The sequence below is a fragment of the Mesocricetus auratus genome, unplaced genomic scaffold (assembly GCF_017639785.1).
Source record: "Mesocricetus auratus isolate SY011 unplaced genomic scaffold, BCM_Maur_2.0 Super-Scaffold_100009, whole genome shotgun sequence".
Classification (NCBI taxonomy): domain Eukaryota; kingdom Metazoa; phylum Chordata; class Mammalia; order Rodentia; family Cricetidae; genus Mesocricetus; species Mesocricetus auratus.
The window spans coordinates 36243686-36269526 of record NW_024429193.1 but is presented as its reverse complement, the minus strand read 5'-3'; the positions used below and the strand labels follow the sequence as shown (position 1 = coordinate 36269526).

At 44.1% G+C, this 25841-nt stretch overlaps 2 long non-coding RNA genes across 2 annotated transcripts; one reads left to right on the top strand and one right to left on the bottom strand.

Annotated features, from left to right (window-relative positions):
* Window positions 1-3593: 3593 nt before the first annotated feature.
* LOC106021672 lies at window positions 3594-7206 on the top strand. The gene is made up of 3 exons (XR_001196892.3): window positions 3594-4350; window positions 4754-4862; window positions 6935-7206. It is a non-coding gene; the product is annotated as an uncharacterized LOC106021672 (long non-coding RNA).
* Window positions 7207-12722: 5516 nt separating this feature from the next.
* On the bottom strand, window positions 12723-20623 carry LOC121142339. The gene is made up of 3 exons (XR_005879331.1): window positions 20206-20623; window positions 16805-16898; window positions 12723-13088 (listed from the first exon to the last, which is right to left on the bottom strand). It is a non-coding gene; the product is annotated as an uncharacterized LOC121142339 (long non-coding RNA).
* Between the last annotated feature and the right edge of the window lie 5218 nt (window positions 20624-25841).

The window sequence follows — 25841 nt, the reverse complement described above, 5'->3', positions numbered from 1 at the left end:
CTTCAGAGACTGCGTCTCAGGAGTCTTGAGCCTGCTCACCACACAGGAGACTAAAGAGAGCCTTGACACTGGGCAGGAAAGGAAATCGTGTGGGGTGGCCTTCGGTGGATAGTGCCATGCGGTGTCCACCTGTCCTGGGTGCATCCCGCTCCAAAGGATGCTGTTTATGAGTCCTACATTTGGGGACCAGGGTCAAATCCAAGTGACCGTTCTTTATGCCTTCTCTTTCATGGTTTCTGTTGTCTTTTTCTGAGGTCCTGTGGCCATTTTTATGTTACTTCCCACCAGGGAGAGCTTTGCCAACCATTTGTTTTGGAAGCTGCTGCTGTGTGGCTGAGCTGCCCAGCACTGCAAGCTTGTTGGGGATAAGGGCAAAGTCATGTTGTCAATGGACTATGGGGACAGAGAAGTGTTGGGTTATCATGGATTGTGTCCTAAAGCCCACTGGGCGTGTCTAAGAGATCCTAGCAGCAAGAACTTGGGTGCACATACCTGATGACCAAAGAAGGAAAGACAGCCACCTCCAAACAGAGCTGCCCTAAGCTGTAACTAAAACCACTATGGAGGCTACTAGCCAGTTAGGAGCCAATGAAAGCAGCCCAAGACATCAAGAGCCAGCTTTAGGTGGCAGTAGGGTATGACTTCCAAATGATGTTGAGACTTCTCTTCCCTCCGCCTTCCTTCTTCATACACTGCATAGAAGCCAGCCTGACCACCGCCCGGATCTCCAGGGCTAGCTGCCAGCTGGAAGGAGGAAGCATTCTACACCTTTCCAGGTTCAGAGGTTTGGCTTCGCTCTTGGAATGGACATTCTGATTGCTTATTAAGTCAGCTTTTAATCAAAAGATTCCAGAATTGCCCATTACACAAGAGTAAGCAAACCATGGTGCTGTGTGGCTTCCGGAGGTCTTACCCACAAGCAGGGAAGGGTCAAAACTAGTGAGCAGAAGATAAAGGAACGCGGAGAATCTCCAGACTAGGATGCATTCTGTTTACCTGAAGAGTTGGCTTGTGCTCACCGGGGGCTGTTTAGACGGTGGTGTTCATACAAACACAGCTAGTTGCGCCACACAGGAAGGTCTCCCGGATCACATGAGATGGGGACCACTCTGAGCTTGATATGACATGAGTCAAGAGAGGAGGCATACCCTCTGTATGGGCAGGAGACTTGTTTTCAGTGTTTCTTTGGATTAAGGGTTCACAATCCACAAAGAAGGCTACCAACAAGCCCTGTCCACACTTCTCACTGGACCTAGGCTAGATCAAAAGTGTAACTGGTCAATAATACAAAATACTATGATATAATAATGGCAAAGCAGTTTAGGCGATGACATGAGACTAACAGGTACGAAGGGATACTGGAATCCCATAGACAGTTGCTCATTCCTTCTTTTTCTGTGGGTGCAACTTTGTCCCTTCCTTGAAAAAAAGAACCCTAACCCTCTGAAATGGCTTCAGAGAATGAATTCTGGGCTTCCCAAGTTCCTCAGCTTGTTATCTCTCTGTCCCCATTCTCTGTGACGTCTCCTCCATCAAGGAAAGCAATATGACTGCTGACAGGTTGTTCCTGGGGCTCCCCTAGCTAGGTATTCAAGTGACACACTCTCAAACCTGATACAGTATTTTTAATTGGGTTAATACCTAAATAAACTAACGGAAAAGTAATCTATATTTGGAAGGAGCTTCAGCATACAGGGACCTCATATTCTGGAATAATCCCCTCTGGCCACACACTGGGGGTGCTGCGGGCACAGTTTCTGCCCCTAGCTTCCCACGGCATTTCTCTAGTTCCTGAGGACCAACACCATGCAGCTTGACTTCATACAAGCGAGAGCAGATTTAAGGGAGGAGGAAGGAGTTCATGCTACTCTCAGTCGGGTAATGGATGTTTCTCGAGGGGGATAACAGGAAAGCTACTTCTCCAGGGAATGCAGTATTATGGTAATAGCCAAATGATACTGAGGCATCCTATTTGCAGATATGATGATGATTGACTCTTGCTGTGTAAAGTTCAGGTTACTGAACAAATAAGAGACTTAGTCCCCTATGGAGTTCACATTCTAAGAGGCAAGGCTGATACAGAGAAGGTCTATGGGACAATGTAGCACTTTGGGCTCCTTAGGAAACAGACTCCAAGAAAGAATTGGTGAGCACCCAGGCTGTCCTTGAGATCAATGTTATGGGGAGATAGGAGGAATCAGGGCAAACAGAGATGTTAAATCATGGCACGGGCTCAATGATGGCCAAAGGAAGCACTAGCCCTACAGAGTTGTCTCAGGTTGGCCCAAGACAGACTTTACATTCTGTGCTAATTGACTTGGGAAGCTGGTACAATATTAGTAAGTTCCTAGTTAATGATGTTCTACCCACACAGCTTCCACCAATAAATGAGTGTCTGAGTGGTGGATTCCATGGTGCACAGAGTGCTCTGCGAGGGAGCATTGGACATCTGGGAAGACTCATGGCATTACTGAGAAGCATCTTGGAGGAAGAGAAGTGGTTTCTAGGCAGCAAAGGAGACATATATGCTGCAAAGAGACCACCATCTGGTGGACTTGGGAATGTAGTGCTCATGCTGCTAGGAAGATGGGACTTCATTCTCTCTTCATCCTTTCTGTGTGGGGCCAGGCATGGTCGGCACATCCCATAAGCACAAGGAGAGCATACCATTCATGTTAAGTTACTTTGTCCAGGAAGAAATCAAATCATGATTACCTGGTGAGCAATTCGACTGGAGTTTTAAATTAGCAAATATTTAGTTATTCATAGACACTGTTGCCTGCGCAGCTGGCCAGCTCACTTCCTTAATCGGTCAGAAATCTGGCAGCTTCTGCGGTGGGAAGGCAGGCTGAGGGCTTTACACCACGCAGCGCCGGGACCCAGGCTTGACTCAGCTGCTTATTTTCTCCATGATTTCGGCCCAGTCACTTCACCTCTCTGAGTTCTGTGTCTGATATCTGCAAACAAAGCTAATCTACTGTCCAGGATTTTTATACAATTTAAATGAATGAAGCCACGCTGTGTATAGTGGGGCCCTCACACCCATTTGCCCTCTTGAACAATTTCCTAGAGCTACAGGAAGTGAAGGCAGCCTGCTTGAAGGCCACTGTTATCTTCTCTCACTCGGCCTTGAAATACATCATAACCATTTCAGTTTATTTGGGCACTCTTTTGTATATTCACAGTCTGCTCAGAAAAAACCGTGAGCCGGTAACGAACAAAGACTGGGAAATTAGTGACCTCGTTCTTTCTCATCTTGCTAGATCTGGACTGCAGTTGGAAATGGTTGCTTAGTGACAGTATTAATTCATCAGCGGAACAACAAGCCCAAAGTTCCCCCTTCTCATTAGGGAGGAGTGCCATCCTGTCAATCAGAACTCTGGTTCCTGGGATTACTTGGATGCCTTGCCCAAAGCAGCGGGCGTGGGGGTGGAGGGGTTATGCCGAGGTAAACTGGGGACATGCCTCTGCTGGGAACTATCTCTAGGATGAAAGGGGAACAAAGAGATGTGAGGTTGGGGTGGGGGATGGGCACTGCATTGCGGGGCTCCTGCCCACTCTTTTTCTAAAGCTTATTATTCCGGAACAGAACCAGGATGACCAAAAGGGAGCTGCACAAGTGGGCTTCTGTTTCATGCTTGGCAGGGAGAGCACGTGATCCTTTCACTATTTTAAGTAGCAGCCATTATCCTACCACGGCAACCAGAGCTAGGCTCCTGAGCTCCGAGAGTGGCCCTGGGTATGAAAGATGAGCCACAGCGCCTCGATTACGATGGTACCACGGTACCCTGTGCGGTAGGAGTTCCTGAAATGCTTCTATTGCCATGTGGTCGGCTCTACGCTCCAGAGAGGACGCACTGATTAATCCTTCAGCAGCCCACTGCCTGGATCCCAGCAGCTTCTGCAGATTAAAAGGACGTTACCTCCAGGCCTTCATAGTCAGTTTTTCCAAAAACAAAACAAAACAAAAAACTGGAAGAAATGAGCCGTGACGTTTTAAGAAAATACGATTTCCTTAGCAAGCAGTTTCAAATGCTTTTCAAGGTGGAACAAACCAGCCAGTCAGTTCCGCCTGCTTGTCTTAAAACTGACTGACAAAGCAGGTTTTCCGTAAGAGAATTCTTTTTAAAACGAGAAAATGGAGGAAATCAACTTTCATTGAATTCTGTATGGAAAAAACTCAACCAACCATAAAGCATTCAACTGTGCAAGGAGGATAGAGCAAAAGCCCCTGAGAGATTGCGCGGGTTAATGGCTCTGACCCAGGACTGTCTGCTCCCAGCAAGCATGAGCGCACACACTTTTGTCACCTTCCACAGGGACAGAACTTCCATCCATGAATGATTCCAGGTGAGCTGGAGCTGCCCTAAAGCTCAGGGTTATTTGCTGAAACCTTTAACATTTTAATTACGTTTATTTATTGGAGGGGTGTATACATCCCTGCAGAATGTGAGGTCACAGGACAACTTGCAGGAATCGGTTCTCTTCTCCTAGGCTGTGGGTCCCCAAGACTGAACTCGGGTTGGAAGGCAAGCACCTTTACCCACTGCGTCATCTTGGTAGTCTGCTGTTTTTTGGTTCTTATACCTAGTAGACAGCCAGCAGAATCAAATTCTACAGTGTTCTTTTTCTTGTCAGTTGGATCCCAAAAGATGTCCTCCTCCTCCTCCTTTTTTTAAAAAAAGATACTGCTTGTACTTTTATCTCACACGTATGAGTGTTTTGCTTGCATGTATGTCTGTTCACCATGCAGTACCTTGGAGGCCAGCAGAGGATATCAGAGCCTCTGGATCCGCAGTTACAGACAGCTGTGAGATGCCGTGCGGCTGCTGAGAACTGAACATGTGTCCTCTGGAAGAGCAGTGAGTGCCCTTAACCACTAAGCCATCTCTTATGTCATCCGAGGTCAGCAGGGCACTCCAGGTCACTTCCTGTGGTTGGAGGCCTGGAGAACAGATCTTGTGCACCAAATATGGCTCAGGGTGGTCCTTTAGGTGGAAGCATTTGAAGGTGTGGTGTTTAATGTATGCAAAGCCTTGGCTCTGGCTAAACAAGACAGTCTTGTCAAACTGATTTGATGTTATTTCACTTGGCATGAAATTGTTTCATGTTTCCAAAGAAATAAACGTGGGCAAACTGTGAGGTGTTTTCAGTATTCAGTGAGCTTTAGGATGTTGTGAAGGACAAAGTGCTGGTGGGTTCCACAGACTGAGCTTTTGAGCCGGAAGTCCTGGCTGTACAGGAAGGAACCTTAGGTTTGCTAGAAGATCACTCCAAGTCAATGAAGAGGGGTATGTTCCCTCAAAGCCCGAGTCCAGCTGGAGCACAGCTTCTCACTGGAGGGATGGGGAGTGTGAGCAGGCTGAGCAGTGGCCTGAGGCTCTCCCAGACCCTCCGCTCCTTCCATTCACTCGAGCAGGTGCCTTCATCAGACATGCTGTCTGCTTCTGAAAAGGGGTGGGGGTGACTGGCAGGTGACTGAGGGGTGACTCCTTATACAGCTACACTCTTGTAAATTGTCCCATTGTACCATGACTAAGACGTTTTTGTGCTTCTTGGAGAGTATGTGAAAGGAAGGGGGGGGGATCGAGAAAGAAACTGTAAGACCATTACTGCTGAAGTTCCTAAAGCCTGTGTCTGTCCTGTGGGATTCCGGCCCTGGTGCTGGCTCAAGTCAGCTTTGGAAGGGAAGTAGGCTTTTGTGCAGTACGATGGGTAACCAAAGTCCTCTGCTTTGGATATCATCTTTAAAAACTGAAGGCCTCTTCATTTATAAATTCTTTCAATTTTCTTGCTTTGCTATTATTTTGGCACTTTTAATGTGAGCAGTTTTAGAAACATACACACATAAGAGAAGCACAGATGTACTAGCTGTGAAGGCAGCCAAGAGTTCAGGGAACTGTATTTTAAAGGAGAAAGTGGAGTAAGAGGGGGCATTTTTTCTTTCTTTTAAATATTTTATCAATTCTTTGAGAATTTCATAAATGAATTTTTATCATTTTTACCCCCTTATTCCTTCTTCCTCCTCTGAGATCCAGTCTTGTCTCCACAATCCAACTTTCTGTCCTCTTTTCTTTTTTTAATTAAATAACCCATTAACTCCAATTTGCACTTTCCTTATGCTCCTGGGTGTGGGATATCTACTGGAGTGTGGTCAGTCACCAAGACCCACAGTCTTGAAGAAAACTGACTCTCCCTCCCTCAGAAACCATCAGTTAAGAACGGGGAATGTGAGTCCCTTCCCACTCCTGCTGGAAATGTGACTGGCTTGCTCTTGTGAAGGTCTTGTGCAGCAACCACAGCAGCTGTGAGTTCATGAGTGTAGTGGTCCTGTCATGTCTAGAAGATACCGTTCCCATCTAGTTCTTCTGTACCTCTGGCTCTTAGAACCTCTCCACCCCCTCTCCTGCTATTTGAAATAACTAAGGAAAACATCTTAAAACTGGCCTTAAAAATGACATTCACAGCAGAACAGGGGAGGTAGTGGCGGTGCATGCCTTTAATCCCAGTGCTCAGGAGGCAGAGGCAAGTGGATCTCTGTGAGTTCAAGGCCAGCCTGGTTTGTAGAGGGAGTTCCAGGACAGTCAAGGTTACCCAGAGAACCCCTGTCTCAAAAAACACCCAAAATAAAAATAATAAATCAATAAATAACATTCACAACACAACTACAGATAATGCTATGATTTAGCCAGAATGAAAATTATTGATGCCACCTGCAAAATGTGGAAACTGAGACCAAGAGAAGCTAGGTGTTCCTAATGCACAGCAGAAATCCACAAGGACTTAAATCCTCTGCAAGTCTTTGCACAGCTATACTCTTCTATTCTCATTTTATAGGATGCCTGCTAGGATATTACATCGCTGAAGTTTAAGGCAAAACCAAAATAGTTTCACTAAAATATAGAATAATTGTGTATCTATCTCTCTATTCCAGAATGACAAGAGCGCATCACACGACCCGACTTTTCTCTTGGGACCTGGGAATCCACCTCAAATCCTTGTGTTTTCAAGGCAAGCATTTTCCTGACTGAGCATCTCCTTGGCCCCGTGATGGATATTTCTAAAGATTCAAGCATTTAAAAACTATCTTAAGATTGTCCTTTTGATGATCTTGAGAGGGGTCCAGGTTCCTACATCATCACTAACACAAAGTAACCTTTAAACCTAGTTTTGTTCCCTCACTAAACAAATACAAAGATAAACGGAGGCACTCGCTTTCTTTTCTTTCTTAGTAATCTCTAGAACTCGAAAGCCGACCAAGCGGCATAAAAACTTGCTGTCGTGGAGGGGCTTAAAAGGTCTTCTTGTCGCCTTGCCATGTCACACTCAAGCTCCCCCTTCCCTGTAGCACCAGGCAACCGTGAGAAATCTCACACCACTAACTAAAGTACACATGCTGGCCCATGACCACCTCAGCGACCTTGCCGTAGATACACATGGCCTTTGCTGATTCATTCACACAAAGGACGTGGTTTAGCCTTTGGCTCATAGGATCCTGGCAAGAACAGTCCATTTCTTGAGAAGTTCACAACAACAAGCTGTTCTCAGCACACAAATTAACAGAACAGACATCTGGAAGTCACTAGGCTTAAAAAATGACAAACCCTGATTATGCTTATCAGGGATATCATTATGGAACATTTGGAAGAGTCTTGTACTGCTATTGCCTAACATCAATCACTAAATGCAGAAAGAACTAAGTGATAGGCAAGCAATATCAAACAACAGTCTGAAGGGTCTTGGACCCCTGAGTCACTGGCCTTCCACAAACCATTTTCTAAAAGGTTTTCGATGAAGTGAAATATATAGACACTATATATATGGTGTATGTATAATTAGTTAATTTTTTTACAGAAAACACAGTTGTGTATCCAGCACCCAGAAAAAAAAAAGAACATAAAGTTTCTGTCACCCCAGAAGATCCCCAGATAGAAATCTTCATCTACATTCCTTTTCTTTTTTTTCCCTGTTTTTTATATAACAAAAATCATATAGTGATCATCCTTCTCTGCCTGGTTTCTTTTGTCCTTTTTTTATTTTTTCAGACAGGGTTTCCCCTTGTAGCCCTGGATACTCTGGAACTCATTCTGTAGACCAGGCTGGCTTCAAATTCTCACAGAGATCTGCCTTCCTCTGCCTTCCAGGTACTGGGATTAAAGTTGTCTGTCACTACCTCCCAGCTCTGCCTGGTTTCTTTTTCTCAGCCATGTTTATAAGAGTCACCCATTCTGTCCTATTACCAGAGTGCTCTTCCCTGTAATCACCATAACACATTCCACTGTGGAGAGTTTGCCCCTGGAATATTCTATTGCTGGTGCTCATTTTGGCTTTTATGATCTGAAGCAAAATTTATTCTCTGGTTTTGGAAGGCCAAAAAGTTTCATTTGGGAGTTGTATGCTGAGATGGAAGAAGAGAATAAGGGATTGCTTCTTTTGTCCAGACCTCTTTGATCTGTTTTGCTCTTTTCCTCCTGGCCTAGGAAAGATGCTTGCGAGAACACAACTGTAACGGAGATGAGGTCTAGAGTCTTGGAGAGTTAGGGAGAACCCATGTGTGTCTGTGGAAGTCTCTGGAATGAATAGTCACCGAAAGCTGACTGTGTGTAAACATCAGGGAACCCTGTGTTCTCTCAGAATTCTCTGTAAATACTTCAAAATGGCTAAGACCCTCGTTCAGCCCCGGATACCCATGGCTCCAATCTAGTTTCTCAGCAAACAAGGATGCCTGGCTACTTATTATCTCCAAAATTCTTAAGAAAAAGGTTGTGGCTAAAGATTAGATCCCAGGAATTTTAGATCCTGGAAGATTTGAATTCCTATCTTAGACATAATTTAGGCCAAACCTTTCTTTGCTTCTCAGCTCATTTTTTTATTCCTTTTTCTAAGAATATAATAATTATTCTGCTTAAAACAGTCTTTGGGATTCTAAAATATAAATAAGTTTCCAATACTTGAGGCAAAGCTAGTTTACTGCTAGTCTATATTTATCCTGGTATAATGAGTTACAACTTAAGCCAGGCCTGATGGCATTGGTTTGTAATCCCAGCTACTTGAGAGGCTGACATGGTAAGATTGCAAATTCAAGGCCTGCTTAGGCTTCAGAGGAAGTTCAAAGCCAGCCCAAATAATTTAGTAAGACAGTCTCGGGGCAAAAAGTGAAAGAGCACTGGGGGATACCGTTCATGGTAGAGCATTTGCCTAGCACATACAAGGCTCTAGGTTCAGTCTCCAGTACTTGAGTAAGTGTGTGTGTGTGTGTGTGTGTGAGAGAGAGAGAGAGACAGAGAGACAGAGACAGAGAGTGAGAGTAGACAGAGACAGAGAGACAGAGACAGAGACAGAAACAGAGAGACAGAGACAGAGAGAGACAGAGACAGAGAGTGAGAGTAGACAGAGACAGAGAGTGAGAGTAGACAGAGACAGAGAGACAGAAACAGAGAGACAGAGACAGAAATAGAGACAGAGATAGAGACAGAAGGACTTCTTTTTCTCTCTGATTACCAGTACATGAAGTAAAGTACCACTGGCCTATGAGAGAGAGAGAGAGAGAGAGAGAGAGAGAGAGAGAGAGAGAGAGAGAGAGATTATTCACTTGATGGGGAGGCTGGGAAAATAGAAGATAGAGCAGTGTTTGTATTCACTGGCTTGAAAAGACTTTGAAAATATGTCTATAGTGAGAATTTGTTTATGCTTAGTTTCTTGGCAAGGCTTTGAAGAAGTTGTATGTGTATCCTCAAAGATTTTAAGCATTTCACTAAAACTATGCTACTGTCTACACAAACATATGAAACTATAGCAATTTTTTAAAAAAGACTTAAAGCTGGAAATTTATTTTTTGAAATTGCTCTTGTCTCTCTTTGGCTGCATATTTCTTTTAATCGTGTTTCTTCCTGACTTTGTAAGCATTGCAACAATATGAAATAGTAGTCTATGGAGTGTTGCTAAAAGGACATCGGGAAAATGATTAACAACATCCCAGGTTGAACAAGTACCCTTGCTATGGTCTGTGGTCCAGAAACAACCTTGCTTCTAGTATACAGGCTTAAAGAACACTGAAAGGAATCATAGCTCTGCTATATGGGTGGCAGAGAAAGAAGAAATGTAATATTCTCTTTCTAGTTCATAACTACCAACAACTTGAGCTAACATTTTCTGTAGTTTAACTTTTGTGCCAATCACTGTACACTTTAATACATTTGAAAAAAATTGACATTTTCACAATGACTCTTTGAGGTAAGTAGTTGTGACATCTTCTTTTTACAGATTTGGAAAGTGAACTTGAAGAGGTTAGCACTTGGCAAAGTGACATAGCTGTGAGTAACAGAACCAGAATTTGAAATCAAGCTTTCACCAAAAGTTCAGGGCTTCACCACAGTAACATACTTTGCCTCCTATACATGCAAGTGTTCACAGGGCTGATGCCAACTGGACACAGGAACACCAGAAGGGCTTAGACAACTGAAGGCTAAGTTGCTAACTCCAAAAATTTATGGGGGATGTCCTTCTGTATATGTGTTTCTCTTATTGGTTCATGAATAAAACACTGTTTGGCCAATAGAGTCAGGAAGATAGGATGAGGAGATGATGAGAATTCTGGGGAAAGTAGGCAGAGAGTGAACTCAGAGATGCCATGTAGACCACAAAGGAGTAACAGGTCTGGGCGTTCCCTGGTAAGCCAAGACCATGTGGAAATACATAGACTAATAGAAATGGGTTAATAATTAAGATTATTAAGAAGCCCTAGTCATCTACCAACAGTTTTATAACTAATGCAGTGTCCATGTGTTTATTTGGGGTTGAAAAGCAGCCGTAGGACCAGGCAAGACACTAAACTACAGCTACGAAAGATTGGATAGCTTCTATTGAATTTATTTAAAGTAATGAAATGTAGCTCTCTAACAATTAACAGGGGGAAGTTAGCATCAAATCTGGGTTGGGTTTTGACTCTCTGTTAAAAGTAGGTAACACAAGGGAGATTCCATTTGTAGATTAAGAGCCATGACATCCATTGAATACTCAGAGCTGCTAGAAACAGGAACACTAAGAAAACACATCAGTGTGACTAGTATCTGTTCTTGGGCAAATAATGGCTGTGAATGTCTGCATTAACCACGGGCATCTGAATAGATGTCATCAATAACACACAAGGGCCTTTTGTTTTCTACACTGCTCAAATGAGATCTTCCTTTTTTTTTTAATGAGTTCTTTTCTATGCTCTGAATCGCTAGAGAGGAAGCGACATCCTTCAGTGAAGAAGAATGCCAACACTGGCCCCTGTGAAAACTCACTTCCATGTTTTCCGAGTGACCTGCAGGTGTAACTTTCCCCCATTCCACACTCATGTGATACACACATCATCTTCTTAGTAGAAAAGCCCTGTGTTAAGATCCAGCTCAGAAATACTGACTCTGTTTATTAAACAGAACCATTCCTCGCTCCCTGTGCAGCAGAATCGAGAGGCAGAACTAGCCACAAGGACACCTGACCTACCATTTCTTTCTAAAGTGGATAAAGCAGAAACTGAGTAGATAAACATCATGCCCAGGTTCATAGAGGAGTGACACTTTCACGACTCGAACACAGAACTTCCTTTGCTCCAAGTCTGCCCTTTATGCTCTGTCCAAGTCCTGTGGTCAGAGAGTCCCCTGATGCAAGCCCCTGCCACCATTTACACAATGCTTGGGCAGTGACTGGATTCTCACCTAATGTCAACTGAATAAATATCTGGGAAGGAGCTCTCAGCTCCTGCTCCACCCACGGACACCTTCCTCTCTCATTGTACGTTGCCATCCTTTTGCTGTCCTTCTTGAACTAAGCTATCCACCATTATAAATGCCAGTCCCACCTCAGCAGCAGCAACAACTCCAGAAGATATCTGGGTAGAGAGGAAGACTGTTCAAAACTATGTGTCAGTGCATCTGCTGGGAGACTCTTAGACATGTGACAGAAAGAAGCAGTGTAAATGCATTTGCTAGGGGGCTCTTAGACAAGTGACAGAAAGAAGCAAAGATGTTCCTAGAAGCAAAGATTCATAACAAAGCCAGGGCCTGTGAGTACAAGACAGGAAAAGAGAATTGGGCCAATATACCCAATAATGCAAACTCTGGGGATATCAATGTGGTGACTTCCCAAGGTCACACAGCTGTTTGGTACGAGGGGAACTTGAACTCTAGATTGTCAAGATTCCGAGTCCAGAAACTCCATCTACTGCTGTTATCTCAGCATACCAGAGGCAAGAGTGCTGGGTTTAGAGATGTTTGGGAGGAACCTTCATGAGCTGGAGCCTTGAGGAACCACATCACTGGGGCTGTCTTTGAGAGTTTATAGCATCACCATTTCTCTCTGTTTCTCTGTGGTGGACAATGTGGTCTCTCACAGTTCCAGGTGGGTGCTGTCATGCCTTACCCACCATTATAATCCCCCACCTCCTACCCCCGCTTCTGGAACCATAAGCCAAAATAACCTTTGTCTTCTGTAAGTTCCTTATGGTTGTGGTATTTTATCATAGCAAAAGAGAAGTAACTAATAAACAGCCTTTACTAAATTTTGAGTAATTCATCTATTTCTAAGAGATAGTTTACAATGTGTTCTATTAATCTATATTCTAAAAACCATGTCTCAGGTTTAAGTATGCCTAGTCAGAATTCACTATAGTATATGATGTCATTTAAAATAAGAATATTTACCAAAGCAATAACTCCATCCCTCATATTCATGTTTCTTTTTATTCAAGGTTAGTTGAGTGACATAGTTTTTGTTTTATTTCCTAATGGCAGCAACTCATCTGGTCAGTTCTAAGCACAGACTGACAACTGTACATTCACATAAGTCCAGACCCACAGCGACGGGTCACTGGTCCCTTGTCCCAGGAACCATGAAGTCTGTCTAGTTCAGGATGGTATCTATTTATCACCTCCAGGGCATTCAAGTTGGAACCTCGTGATAGGTCAGTCCCATAGCCACAGGCTTCAGTCTATCTTTGTCTAGTAATAATTCACAGCTTTGAGCTCTAGGTGCTATGGAAGGCCATCATGGAGTCAGGCTCATCAGATATTTCACAACCTCATGGTGGTGACACAGGAGGGTACCTGGAGATCATATTTAAGATTTTAAACTGAAGCGATTATCCCAGATCTTCTCAGAAACAGGAGGGAGGTAAGGCAGAAGCTGATGTTGTCCCTGAATTTATGAGACCCCAATGAGAACAGAGAGTTTCTTTCCCTCAATATATGTTTTTATTTAAATTAGAAACATGAATGCTTCACATGTCAATCCCAGCTCCCTCTCCTACCCCTCCTCCCTTGTCCCTCCACCAGCTTCCCCAACCCCCCACCCAATCCCCACATCATTCCCCGGGGAGGGTGAGGCCCTCTTTGGGAACGGAGAGTTTTTTAAAGGGTTCTTTAAGGCTTTGCACACCTAGTCTGGACTGGAAAAATCACTGTGAATTCCAATGACCTTTAAAAAAAAAAGGCAAGGGCATCTCCCCTAGTGAGGGACGTGTCCAAACATTACTAAGGTACTGAAAACAAAGACACCATACAGTCACAGGACAGGACTGGTGAGCTCCCTCAGTCATGATCCAGAACTATGGAATTTCATCTCATTGGGAAGATTGCTGGATATGAAGTCTCATACTGGCACTGCATGGCTACAAAGAACATGGAATGCAGCTACCCCAAATCCAGATGTTCTGCCAATATAGATCTTGTACTGAGTTTAAGGACTTGCCACTGAAAGCAAAATACCAATGTCAAGCAACTCATTAATAATTTTAGATCAATTCCATATTGAAAAAAACTGAGAAATACTGGATTAGGTAAAACATGCACTCAAAACTCATTTCATATTTTTTACTTTTTAAAATGTGGATAACAGAAATTTTTAAGTCACAGGTGACATTATATTTCTGAGTGGATTTCACACACTGAGTGATATAAAGAAACCTATTGCTACTGCAGGACTCCCAGGTTGGTGAACAAAGTCATGCAAAGTGTAGTTAGTGTAACAGGGCCAACTCTGATCAATGCCTTGAATATGTGAGCAATTTTGCATTTCTGAACATTTTTCAGGGACCTCACCATCCTAAGGATGGTTAAGGGTAGATTCTGACCTCAGAGGAACCTCTAGCTGTGACCCTCTGCTTCATGGACCCACACCGTGGCCTTTACAGGTTTCCTGGCTAAGATCTTACAGGAACATGTTTCAAGAGTTGATAAGGGAACGCTGACTCTTCAGGAAGACTGGCTTTTCTATCCAATCTCTTGTTAATTCATCTGTTGATCTTCCAAAGGCAGAGCTAATCCATAGATAAATCATGGGCTGGGCCCCAAACCAAGGGGCAATGAAATATATGCACAAGGAGTCAAGAGTTTTTAAAGGCAATGACTTCACACAGAGAGGCCATGGCATTGGGCATGGAGTGAGGACCCCTCACTGAAATGGCATGTGAACTGACCTTGGGCCTCATATTCACTGCTCATGGCTTCATGTCAGGCTCAAAAGGCAATTCATCAATCTATAGGCAGCAATAAATTGCCAGGGAGCAGAATGTGTGGGTCAGAATGTCACTTCATTCTTTCCTTGAAGGACACTGTTTGGGAGAGTGAATTCATGATCTGAGGAGGTCGCTTATGTAAGGAGGAGGAAGATGTGGGAAATAGGACATTAAACTATTATTTGGAGGAGGGATAAATGGGTACCCGCTGAAGACCTAAACTACTGAGAACCAATCATCCAGTAGATCAGTCAGGGACCAAGTCCACTCCTTAACTTGAATGAGCACTCAAGAACTACTGCAGGTGAGTGAGTGCGTGTCTAATCTGTTAGGGAGATGCAATGATTCTCAGTCTGTAGCAAGACTTGATTGAGGTAGCAACATGTTTCATAGAGCAATGCATTTATCCTGTAGACTTACACAAAAGGAAATTTTAGAAATAAACTTTGGCTCATTTTCCCCATTCTGAGAGTCTAGAGCTGGTGACTGCAGGTTGCTGTCCAGCACAGACTCCTCAGGCCCGTGAGAACAGAGAGATGCCCCTGGGAAGGACACATCCAGCTGAGATGGTGAGTCTTAGGAATACTCCCCTTGCTTCTGATCCCAGCACCACTAAGATGAAGTCTGGCCCTCTGTGCAACTTTCAATGGCAGGGGCCAAACCATGAGCTTGCTTTGTTTATGCATCTGAAAGTTTTATTTTTCATCTTGGAACATTAATTGGCTTTACTGTTGGAGACAGCAGTCAGGCGTGGATGGAGCCCATCCACATAATGAAATACAGTTTTCCAGTCTACACAACTTTCGAGGCAAAGGCTCTAACTGAGCAATTATTGTGTCCCTGTTACCAAAACCCCTCTGTGTCATTGAATTCCACTGCCTTTCGATTTGATCTGCAGCAGCAGGCCAGCCACGTTCCAGTCTAGCAAAGGCACCCAACTTGAAGTCTGTAAGCTGAGCTCACTGCTGTGAGCTTTAACAACTGTGTAGACTGCAGGTGTGTGGGGGGGGACGCTGAACTACCATCCAGAAGTGCTCTTGGGGCTTTAAAAACCGTGCTTCTGCTATGTTATCTAAAATATAAAACCAGGATTGCCAACTCCGTATTCATGCATAGTCAGCACATATATATTGAACATCTGCTGTATATCAAGCCCTGTTCTAACTGCTGGAGGTTCACATTAGTGATGAACGTACAGGGATATCTGTGCTCAAGGAACTTAGTGTGGGAGGAAGGGAGGGAGGGAAGAAAGGAGGGAGAAGACCATCAGTCAACATCTTTTCTTTCTTTTTTAAGGAATAATTATGTTGGGGAGAGGTTTATTTAAAGCTGGGTGTGATAGTGATGCATACTTGAAATCCCAGCACCTAAGAGGTGGAGGCTGGAGGGCCAGGAGTTGAAGGCCAGCCTTAGTTACATAGTGAGTTAGAAACCAGCCTGGGATACATGAATCCTTGCCTCAACGAAGGAAAAGCATTTTTAAACATCAAAACAGAGCAAGAGGAGGATTTGGGATGTACACCAGTGAACTAAGGTGTCTCTGACACTGACTGGCTTACTCTTCCACCTTCAGGGTGGACCCTGGGAGTACGCAGGTGACAGACACTTTTGAGGGGCTCATCTGAGAAGACTTGCACACCAGGGAGGAAAGCAGGGATGATCAGCAGACTTACGACATCAGTTGTGAGAAATGACAGGTCCCAAGCCCTCACTCTGTTCTCACCAGGAGTTGCTTCAGAATGAATTGCCCTACATGCTGTCTGTTCAACTGCTAGGACTTTGAAATACATTATTATGTCTGGCTGTTTGCCAGTCTGTGTTCTGATAACTCAGCAGTACCCCTACACCAAGACTCCCCAGCTTCTGCTGCTTTCAATGGGCAGGAGGAGAGAGAGACCTCCCTGGGAGCTAATCAAATCCTCAGTCACCCTCAGGCAGGCAGATGTTTCTTTGTTTGATGAGGGCCAAGGCTTTCTCCTAGTGCTGCTCTCAGCTAACCCTCCACTCTTGGATGCTCCCACCCGAGCCTTTTACATCTGTACAAACCAGATGCCTGAGAGGTGGCTGCGGATACAGGATCCCTTTCCACAATTCCCAGCCATGTTTCTGAATGTTAGACTTTGCAAAATTTCAGTTCTGACTTTTTTCCAGTCTAAAAATGCTAAAAAGGTCCTTCCAATGAACTCAAGTTGGAGCACAACCGTGATGTCACATCCTCAAGCTGGAGTTTAGTCTACAATTCATAATGAAAAGAACCTTGTTGAGTCCCTCAAATCCATGTTTCCATCAGCACCATTCAATACTCACCTAGTCCTCTGTATGATGAAAGTGAAACATTTCAAATATTGACCCTCTTCTTTTGTATCCTCTCAGTAAGCAATCGAGCATGTGATAGACAGGCCTGATGAATAAACACAGAAAAGAATGCACTTAAGAATCAGATTTTTGTAGAAACAAATTTATCGGGTTCCTTAAAGGATCTTTTAACTTATTTCTAAGCATGTCTGGAAGTAATGAGTGAGTCACTCTTGTGATCCCGAAAGGCCATCTTAAGCATGAGATCACCGGTGTGGGGAAGGCAGGGTCTCAGGACATCCTTCACACCCTGGGCTTTTCTAGGGGACAGCTACCTTAAGAGCCCTGTTGACGCTCAAGCAGTCAAGCCCAGGGTGCCTCAGAGCCCTACGGTTCTGAATCCAGTACTCCTGCTGCCTGGAAGAAACCACTCAAAACCCACAGCAGGGGCCTCTTCAGTTTCTTTAGAGGGTGAGGGAAGTAACAGACAACGTATAACACAGCACCTTCTGAAACGTTGAAAAAATAAAAGCAAAAACCCCTATCTTCAGAATCTACCCTTCAGTCTCATGCAGGTTCCGGGTATGTATGAATATGAATGCACATAGACAACGATCTGGGAGAAGAGAGAATGACTGACAGCTGTGGAGAGGAGAATTAGGGGGGAAGAAGGGGACTTTCGATCTTTCATACATTTCCCATTGAGTTCAAATTGTGCAATAAGGATTATTTATTATTTTTAAAGTTTAAATTTAAAGTCACAGTATACTCATATATAGCTATTGGGTGAAAGTCTTGAGACTAATAAAATTTTACAGATTATTATCTGGTTTTGCCTGTCCTGGATACCTAACTAAAAAGCATTTTCACTTAAAAACAAAGTTTGTGAAATATTTTATAGGTGTTATTTTATTCAGTTAATATACAAAGGAAGGCATTATAGGACAGAATTACCTTACTAAGAAGATTAAGACATGTATTCTGTCATTTAATTACTGGACTTTGTAATGTCACAAGATGCCAGAGTTAGTTAGTTGACATTCATGTGGTGTTTGTTAGATTCTGTTTTGGTTTGTTTATTTACACTTTTTAATTTTTGCATCTTATACTTGCATTTATATCAAGTATATAGTTTTTTTTAGTTTTAAAATCATACTTTATCTTATGTATAGCAATAGCTGTTCTGATTTAGAATTGTGAAAATTTTACAAAATGGACCAGGCAAGAAAAGAAACACAACTACTTTGCAAAAGTATTTATTTTGAAGGAAAAAAAATGTCAGAATGAAAGGTTTATAATTGCTACCAGTACAGATGTGGCAGGATGAGCCAGCAGTGATTTATTTTACAAAACAAATATGACTCTTCCCTCTTGAGGGTTTTTTTTCCCTCCTTTGAGTTACCTCATAGCTATGAACTGACAGCCAAAGCCATATTTCCTACAACTAAGAATGGGACCTAACAAATTCCCATGCTCAGGGCATGACAGGCCAGCATGTGTAACAACAGCTGTTTTCATCTGTGAGGGACCAGGTGCCCACCATCTATTGTGCTTAGCACAATACAAAGTAGGCTTCTCTCTCTCTCTCTCTCTCTCTCTCTCTCTCTCTCTCTCTCTCTCTCTCTCTCTCTTCTCTCTCTCTGTCTGCTGTGTAAAAAACCCTAAGTTATCTCAGGACATGCAAAGCTGGGATTTGAATTCTGGGGTGTCTGACTCCAAAGACCATAACTTTCCCATCGAGTGTTGTCAACTGAAATCTACAGCCATGAAATTGTCATCTGCAAGGTCCTTTGAGATGTCTGTCCTGTGTCTAGATTTGAGTTCACGTTGGCATCCATGGCTGAGGAGCACTTAGATGGTCTGGCACTGACTGAGTGACAGTCAGATGCCAACAGCTGCCTCCAGGGTTAGAAGGAAAACAAAGTGATCAGAAAAGGAGCTCCTCAGTGCAAGCCTAGAATCTTCCAAAGGAAATAGAAATTAAATGTTCGGTGTGCAGAGAGTATGACTCCACATCTGTGTGTTCTGCATGGATCCAAACAACTTCAAGTCAGAAATATTGACAAACAAATTGCATTTACATTGAACACATATCGACATTTCCGTTGTAACTCCCTAGTCCATACGCTTATAGCGCCTATGTAGATATAGCTCTTGTATTAGAATATTAAGTAGTTAGAGACTATTTTAAAGTATGCAGGAGTAAGAGCACAGTTTATAAGCAAGTACTTTGTAGGAGGAATAGGCAGATTTTGATGTTTACTGGATTCTGAAACCGTCCTTTGAAGATACTAAGGGACAGCTTTATCTGGATATTAACTACTGACATATACACAGTACTCACAATATACCAGTCTTTCCAATTTTTCAGAGATTGTTCACAAACAACTGGTTATCACACTTATTCTGAGAGATGCCTATGCTTTTGCGAAGGAGCTTCATCCCACAGGGTGGTTGGAAGGAATGGAAGGGCTGGCTTCCATGAGGTCAGATGTAGTATGTGGCTTTGTCAACATACAAAGGTCAACAGGTCCCCCTATCTGCAGTGTGATCTGCCTCACCACAGTCCCAAAGCAACAACAGAACCATTGTGATTGATCGAGGAAGAAAGGGAGGGAGGGAAACGGGGAGAGATGGAAGGAGGGAGGGAGGGAGGAGAAAAGAGAGAAAGAAAAGGAGAAAATGAAAGAGCTATAAAGAAACCCCTCTAGGTTTCTTAAACAGAGCAGACTTGGTGCAGGGATTGGTTGAGAAGATAATGGAAGCACAATCTCAAGAGGAACAAGAACATGGTTCCATCCCTGGGGTCAAGGACAACAGACTTCTATTCAAAGCAAGGGCTGAGGGTAGGGAGGAAAGGCCTCTATTGTCCTCTTCCTCTCAACGTCCAGCCGTCTGTATTCCTCTCAATAGTTGTAAATTCCTGAAGCTAGAGGGCATGGAATCCTGGGAAATATACTTCCCTGTCTGACAAGACCAGTCTCAAATCTAAGACCCCCAAATGCAAGGGTTTGGCATTATCCTGAAATCAGCAATGAGGAAAGGAGTAGGTTGCAAATATGGCAGGGGGTGTAGGACTGGAAAAGGAAGGGTACCATGAGATCAGCAGGTCCCCACTGCCGCATGTTCTGTCTCACCATAGTTCCAAAGCAACAGGGCCAAGCAACCATAGGTTAATAACCCCGAAACCACGGCCCAAAATAAATAAGCCAGTCCTCTTTTTCAGTATGTACTACAGTGCGGAGCTGACTAATACACTTAGTGCGTTAGTTCTTTCTTTCTTTTAAGAAAATGAGGAAGAGGCACAATAATGAGATAAAATGCAGGAAGTGTGATCCCAAAGAAACATCGAAGACCGGTGGACGCACTCTTGATCTGAGAATAGGTTTACAAGCAGCACTAAGTTCTTGTACCCATAATTCACTGCGATGAAACTGGTGGACAAAGGGCAAGTTGACAGCTGTCAGAGGAGGACCCGCCAAACCTGAACAGTCAGCGCCACCCAAGGAGGGCTGAGGGTGAAAGGCTGAACACCCTGACCATCCATGTCTCCCCGAGCCCACATCCAAGGCTGCTGAGAGTGTTGCCCAGGCTGCAGTTCATGAGACCTGGATGTCCCTGAGGTAAATAACCATGAGTATACTCATTCATTCCACAGAAACTCGTGGAACCCCCACAACACCCTAAGAACCACAGAGAACAATCAAGTAATGGGAATATTCCAGCATCTCTGTGAGTCAGAGTGATGCTGTCCAACCCATCTGGAGCGGAGGGAGGGGTATTGTGGGAACAGGGTTTGGCTGAGGAGAGGCACCGATGTACACCTTCTTCCTTGTTACTCTTAGTTCTGGTGCACACATTTATGCCACAAGGACACAGCTGCGTCATTAATGGGGATAGTACCACAAAACCAATTGTGTTTTCTCCTAGATTCTAGCGTATTCTACACAATTCACCAAACATCTGTGATGCACCAACTGGGTGTCTGGTGTTTGAGCTGTAAACATGAGCATGTTCTTTGGAAATGGTCTCCCTTCCCTCAGCAAAGCACGAGTGACACATCTAGGCCACTTGAAATCCAAACACTGATGCCAGAGACCTGAGTTCCCCGTAGGCTCCTGTAAGGTGGGAAGGAGGTTGTCCCCCAGGACAAAGACATGGTGACACTGGTCAAGGCCATGGGAAGCCAGGCTCAGGCACCTCTGCAGCCCTCCAGCCACGACCTCAGACCACTGTCAACCATGGGGAAACCTTTCCCTCATTTCCTGCCTGCGGGATTCAGAACAACCAGATAGTGGAAGTCAGGCTTCTAGCTTCTGCTGGGGCCTGAAGAGCTTCCTTCTGGGTCTCAGCCACAAAGGCCTCACTGTCCATCTCTCCCCATCCTGAACAACGCAGAGAATATAGAGACCAGGATATCTTCTTTAATTGATGTCTTATTTTTTTTCAGTTACATTAATGCTTCATTAAAAGTACCTGCATAATCTAACCCAGTACTATAATCTATTTCTGGCCTATTAATAATTTTAAAGTACAGACCTGATAAACTCTTTGCCAACTCTTTTTTTTTTAGTGTTCTTGTGGTTGATAAAGGACTCTATTCATCCCATGCATGATACTTATTTTTTCTATACGAAATTGCATTCCTAGGATGATACTGCTGGACCTTAGGGCACAGATACACTCTGTCTTATAAGAAGGAATGAGTCACATCCAAATCCAGCCATTTTTGATGTAGAAAATTTGCTTCTTGGAATGCCAGTTTGCTTTGAAAAGTTGAATTATATTTTTCACACACAAAGAAAGATTATGCATTTGCCAAGCATAAGCAAAAATGTAACTGGCTGGGGTCTCCACTTAGCTCCAGGATGTGGGAGATCAAGTGTCATTTTGTACAGAGCTCTCGATCCATTTATTTCAAGAAAGCATAGTAGGACAACTGCAGTCCTGTTGAGATATCCCCAACCCTCCACCTCATGGCGATTCACAACCAGAAACCCTGAGGGGTAGCCTGGGATGCCCATCTGCGTCTCTGGGTCTCCTCACGTCTGTCAGGGGCTGACCACCCTAGCCCATGGCACTCCAGTCCTGCTACCTCAAGCCTGGATTGAGTCCTAAACAGCTTCATAACTGTAATCTTCATTGAGGGTTTTTGTTGCTTTCAACACCTGAAGCCATCAGTGAAGTTTTAGGCATTGCATAATAAAAACCAACTATTGTCATTGGCTCATACAGCCAAGTGAAAATATGACACGCCACTCAAATGAGCGCTTGGGAAATGAACTTGAGGGCTGGGTGGACTGGGGGCTTGTTTTCTTCTGACTGCTGCTGTTGACTGACGTGGATGGAGCAGCTGAGCAGGTGTGGGAAAGGGCGGATCAATTTACCGGAGATTTCCTCCTCCGCCACCGCCCTCCCTTGCTGCTAATTGAACACTATGTCAACATTAATGCCTTTGGAATTAACTAATTATGAGTTAGACGTTTACTTCAGAAGGTTCAGTTCATCCGGGAGCAAAGAACACTGAGTTATGAGGTCATGTTAAGTAGCCTAGTTGTCAAGACTGAGGGCAGATATGGAAAAGCACACCTGCTCTTGACACTAAGGGAGAGAAGTGTGTGTGTGTGTGTGTGTGTGTGTGTGTGTGTGTGTGTGTGTGTGTATACTTGCAGGTCTAATCATTTGATTTCTCAGAGTTTAAGCTTCTGTGAAACAGGGAGCATGGAACCAGGACTTTGATCTTGTACTCTGTACTCTGGGACTTACAGTCTTGATTCTGTGGGTCAGCACTTAGTCTCACGGCTGACCTGTGCCAATCGTATCCAGTAACGACTAAGTCCAAGCTTATCTTCAAATTTTAGTTGATGCAATTATATTTAATGATTATAATTAACAGTTGCTCTGAACATGCCTTCTAAAGTGACTCGTTCGAAGCATCCAGGTGCAAATTGGTTATGAGCATTGACAGCCAGCTCAGCCTCCTCATTTCTTTTCACTACAATTAACTCCGGCATGAGGACCATTTGCCTGTGGGTCTGGTTGCTTTATGTCAGCATTGGCACATGCAGTAATTATGTCTATGTGCTCTCACTATCATCCTCTCAGACTGAGACTCAGTGCTGTCACCGATCCTGCGAGGTCTACAGTGTCAGCCCTTGGCAGACCACTCAAGTGGGCATGCTGGCAGGACACAGCACACATAGAGGGGCCGGAAGCTCATGGACACCATCACTTTCCATTGTAAGCAGTGAGGTGCTGTTCTGAGAACGGCTTTGGGGATGAGAGAACTTGAGAGGTGCAGGCCAGAGAGTGAGGTGGACGCAACTGTCTGGGGCTCCCCTTGCACAGGATCCCCACAGGCAAACACACTGGATTCTCCCTCTATTGCCGACCCCTGACCTTGGAATTCTTCAGTTTGCTTGCGGACTGTAGACACACACTGATGAAGTTTCCTCATCGTGTGTGCGGCACCTAGTATTCCTACCTTCGTGATGCATCTGCTGAAACCAGCAGGGCATCCTTTGCCGGGACAATTCATGAACAAATCACTGTTCTTATTAGCATTGGTAAGTTCTGTCTATCTAGGCTGCTCATGTGTAGTCATTAATAACTCTCTCAACGTCTGATTTATCTCTCATGTAAACCCCGGGAAGCAGATACTCCAGCTACCCTCACTTTCCCCTTGAGAAAACTGAGGATTGCCAAGACCAGCACCATCTGCCCAGGATAAGGTGCCAGGCTGGATAAAACTGCGACTCACAGCAGTGCGACGCCAGAGTGTGTGCTCGAACCCACACTGCCTACTAGCATCTATGCCTAAGCTCCCATAAAGGTCCATCACAGGAGAAAGTTCTGCAGGGCACTCCTAGTCCCCACAGAGCCTACAGGGCTGAGGGCAGGAGCAGGGCTCTAGAGGGCTGTGTCACAGCCATGACACATGCTGAACAAGAGTGTTGCTGAGGCCTGGGAAAGCCTTCAGCTTCGTGGGGAAGCGTTTTTTCCTTTCAATCTCATCAGACTAAGAGATTTATATATCAAAGTGATGACTCAGGCTTAGAAAACTAGTAAGAGTGCCTTTGTTGCACACACACACACACACACACACACACACACACGGTAGACAGGCTTCAAGTAAAGTGGCATAGCCCATGGGAGACAGGGAAATTTTAAATTCCCTTTTTCATTTTATTCCGTTTTTCGCTAATTGTCCATTGCCTCCAAAGGTGAATTCAGCTTTGGTTGTTTAAATTTATTTCTTTGAAATGCTGACTAAAGAACATTTCAGTATCCTGCCCAATAAGTCACAGGCACAGAATGAGGCCGAGACCAGAACATTCTTCCACAGAAACTACAACCAAATCCTGGAACTATACCTTCATGTGCCCACGTGGGAAGATAGCACATCATTTCAGAGATTAAAAGTGGCCAGGATAATAGAGAACACTGATCTTCCCAGCACTCACATCTAGCTGTTACTCCAACTCCAGAGTACCCAACACCTTTCCTCTGCAGGTACCCCCACACATTTGGGACAGACTGTGCCAACCACACACACACACACACACACACACACACAGTGGAAATAAATCTTTAACTTGTCTCAGAGGCAGGCTCTGGGGTTGTCACCGGGAAGACTAGACTAGGTTTATGGAAGTGAGTGGCTTTGGGGAGCCAGGTCAGTAGTGGGGTCACTGGACATCTCCCAGGAGAAAGCTACACACCTCGGGGAGACTTCCCTGGAGCTCTTGGGTAAGAAGGAACCACTTAACAAACAGGACAAAGCAATGCAGATGACTGCTTCACAAGCCAGGGTGGTGGCGTCACGATGATAAGCAGACAGGAAGTGATGGGTAAGAGAGGCAATGAGGAATGGCAGGATGGTACATGGAAGTGAGTATGATCAAACGTTCTCGTAAGTTCAACTAGCAAGCCTGAAACGGCCTTCCCTAGCCCAAGTTATTAGTTGGAATCGGGACCCATACTTCTCAATGAATAACAGACACAGCTGGGGCTGGGGGGCATTGATGTCATGTTCTCAGGGCAAATGAGCCATTTTCAGGTACAATTTCTTTTTTCTCCCCTGTTCTGGGTAGGAATGCAACTTGAATGTACAAATACAGGAACAAAATAAGCTGGAAACAAAGCAAAAGAAAGAGCCCTTTCTTCTTGCCTAAGGGCAGGTTTGGCTTGGTTTTCTTTTGGAAAATTCCCATATTCTGAAGCCAGGAACTCCAGAGAGGCTCAATTTCATAAAGCAGGGGACATTGAGGGCATAAGAGAAAGAGTCTTGAGTCCATGCTGCAATTTTTACAGTACTCCCATGGGAAGCGTGTGTTGTAACGCACTCAGTCACTCAGTGAAACAGGTAGTGTAGCACTGTGGTTATGAAGTTGTATCCTGGGGCACCAACTGTTAGGTGCAACTCAAGCTCATCTTTTTCCAGCTGTGTAACTTCTAGACAACTTGATCAGTTACCTTTGGCTTCAGTTAACCAATCTATAAAATGAAAATGTCTATCTATCTTAAATGGGATTATTACAAAGACTAAATGAGTTAATACTTAGTAGCTAGTAAATAGTATTTTCAATGGCAGGAAGATCTTAGCTTGGTCCTGAAATCCACTCTGTTTCCAAATGATTATTTGCTTTTCCACTTGTGATATGATATCAGCTAAGAAGAAAGAAAAGAGGAAACAAAGTTATTTGTAGAGTTCCTGGATTGTGAGAGAATCCTGGCCATGACAGAAACCATTATAAACATGTCTGAACTGTCCATTCACTATTTTGTGAGGCCTACTGGTAGAATATGAACATTTGCATGTTGTATAGCAATTTCCTCTAAAATGAAAAATTCTGTCATGGTACTCAGGAGATACGTGTGTGTGTGTGTGTGTGTGTGTGTTCACGTGCATGTGTTTGCTACTTGCAGACAATGCTCAGGGAAGCCACAAGATGAGCTGCCTGGCATGGATGCTAGGAACTGAACTCCTCTGCAAGATCAACAAGTTCTTTTAACTGTGGAGCCAGCTCTCTAGCCCACAATACTTACA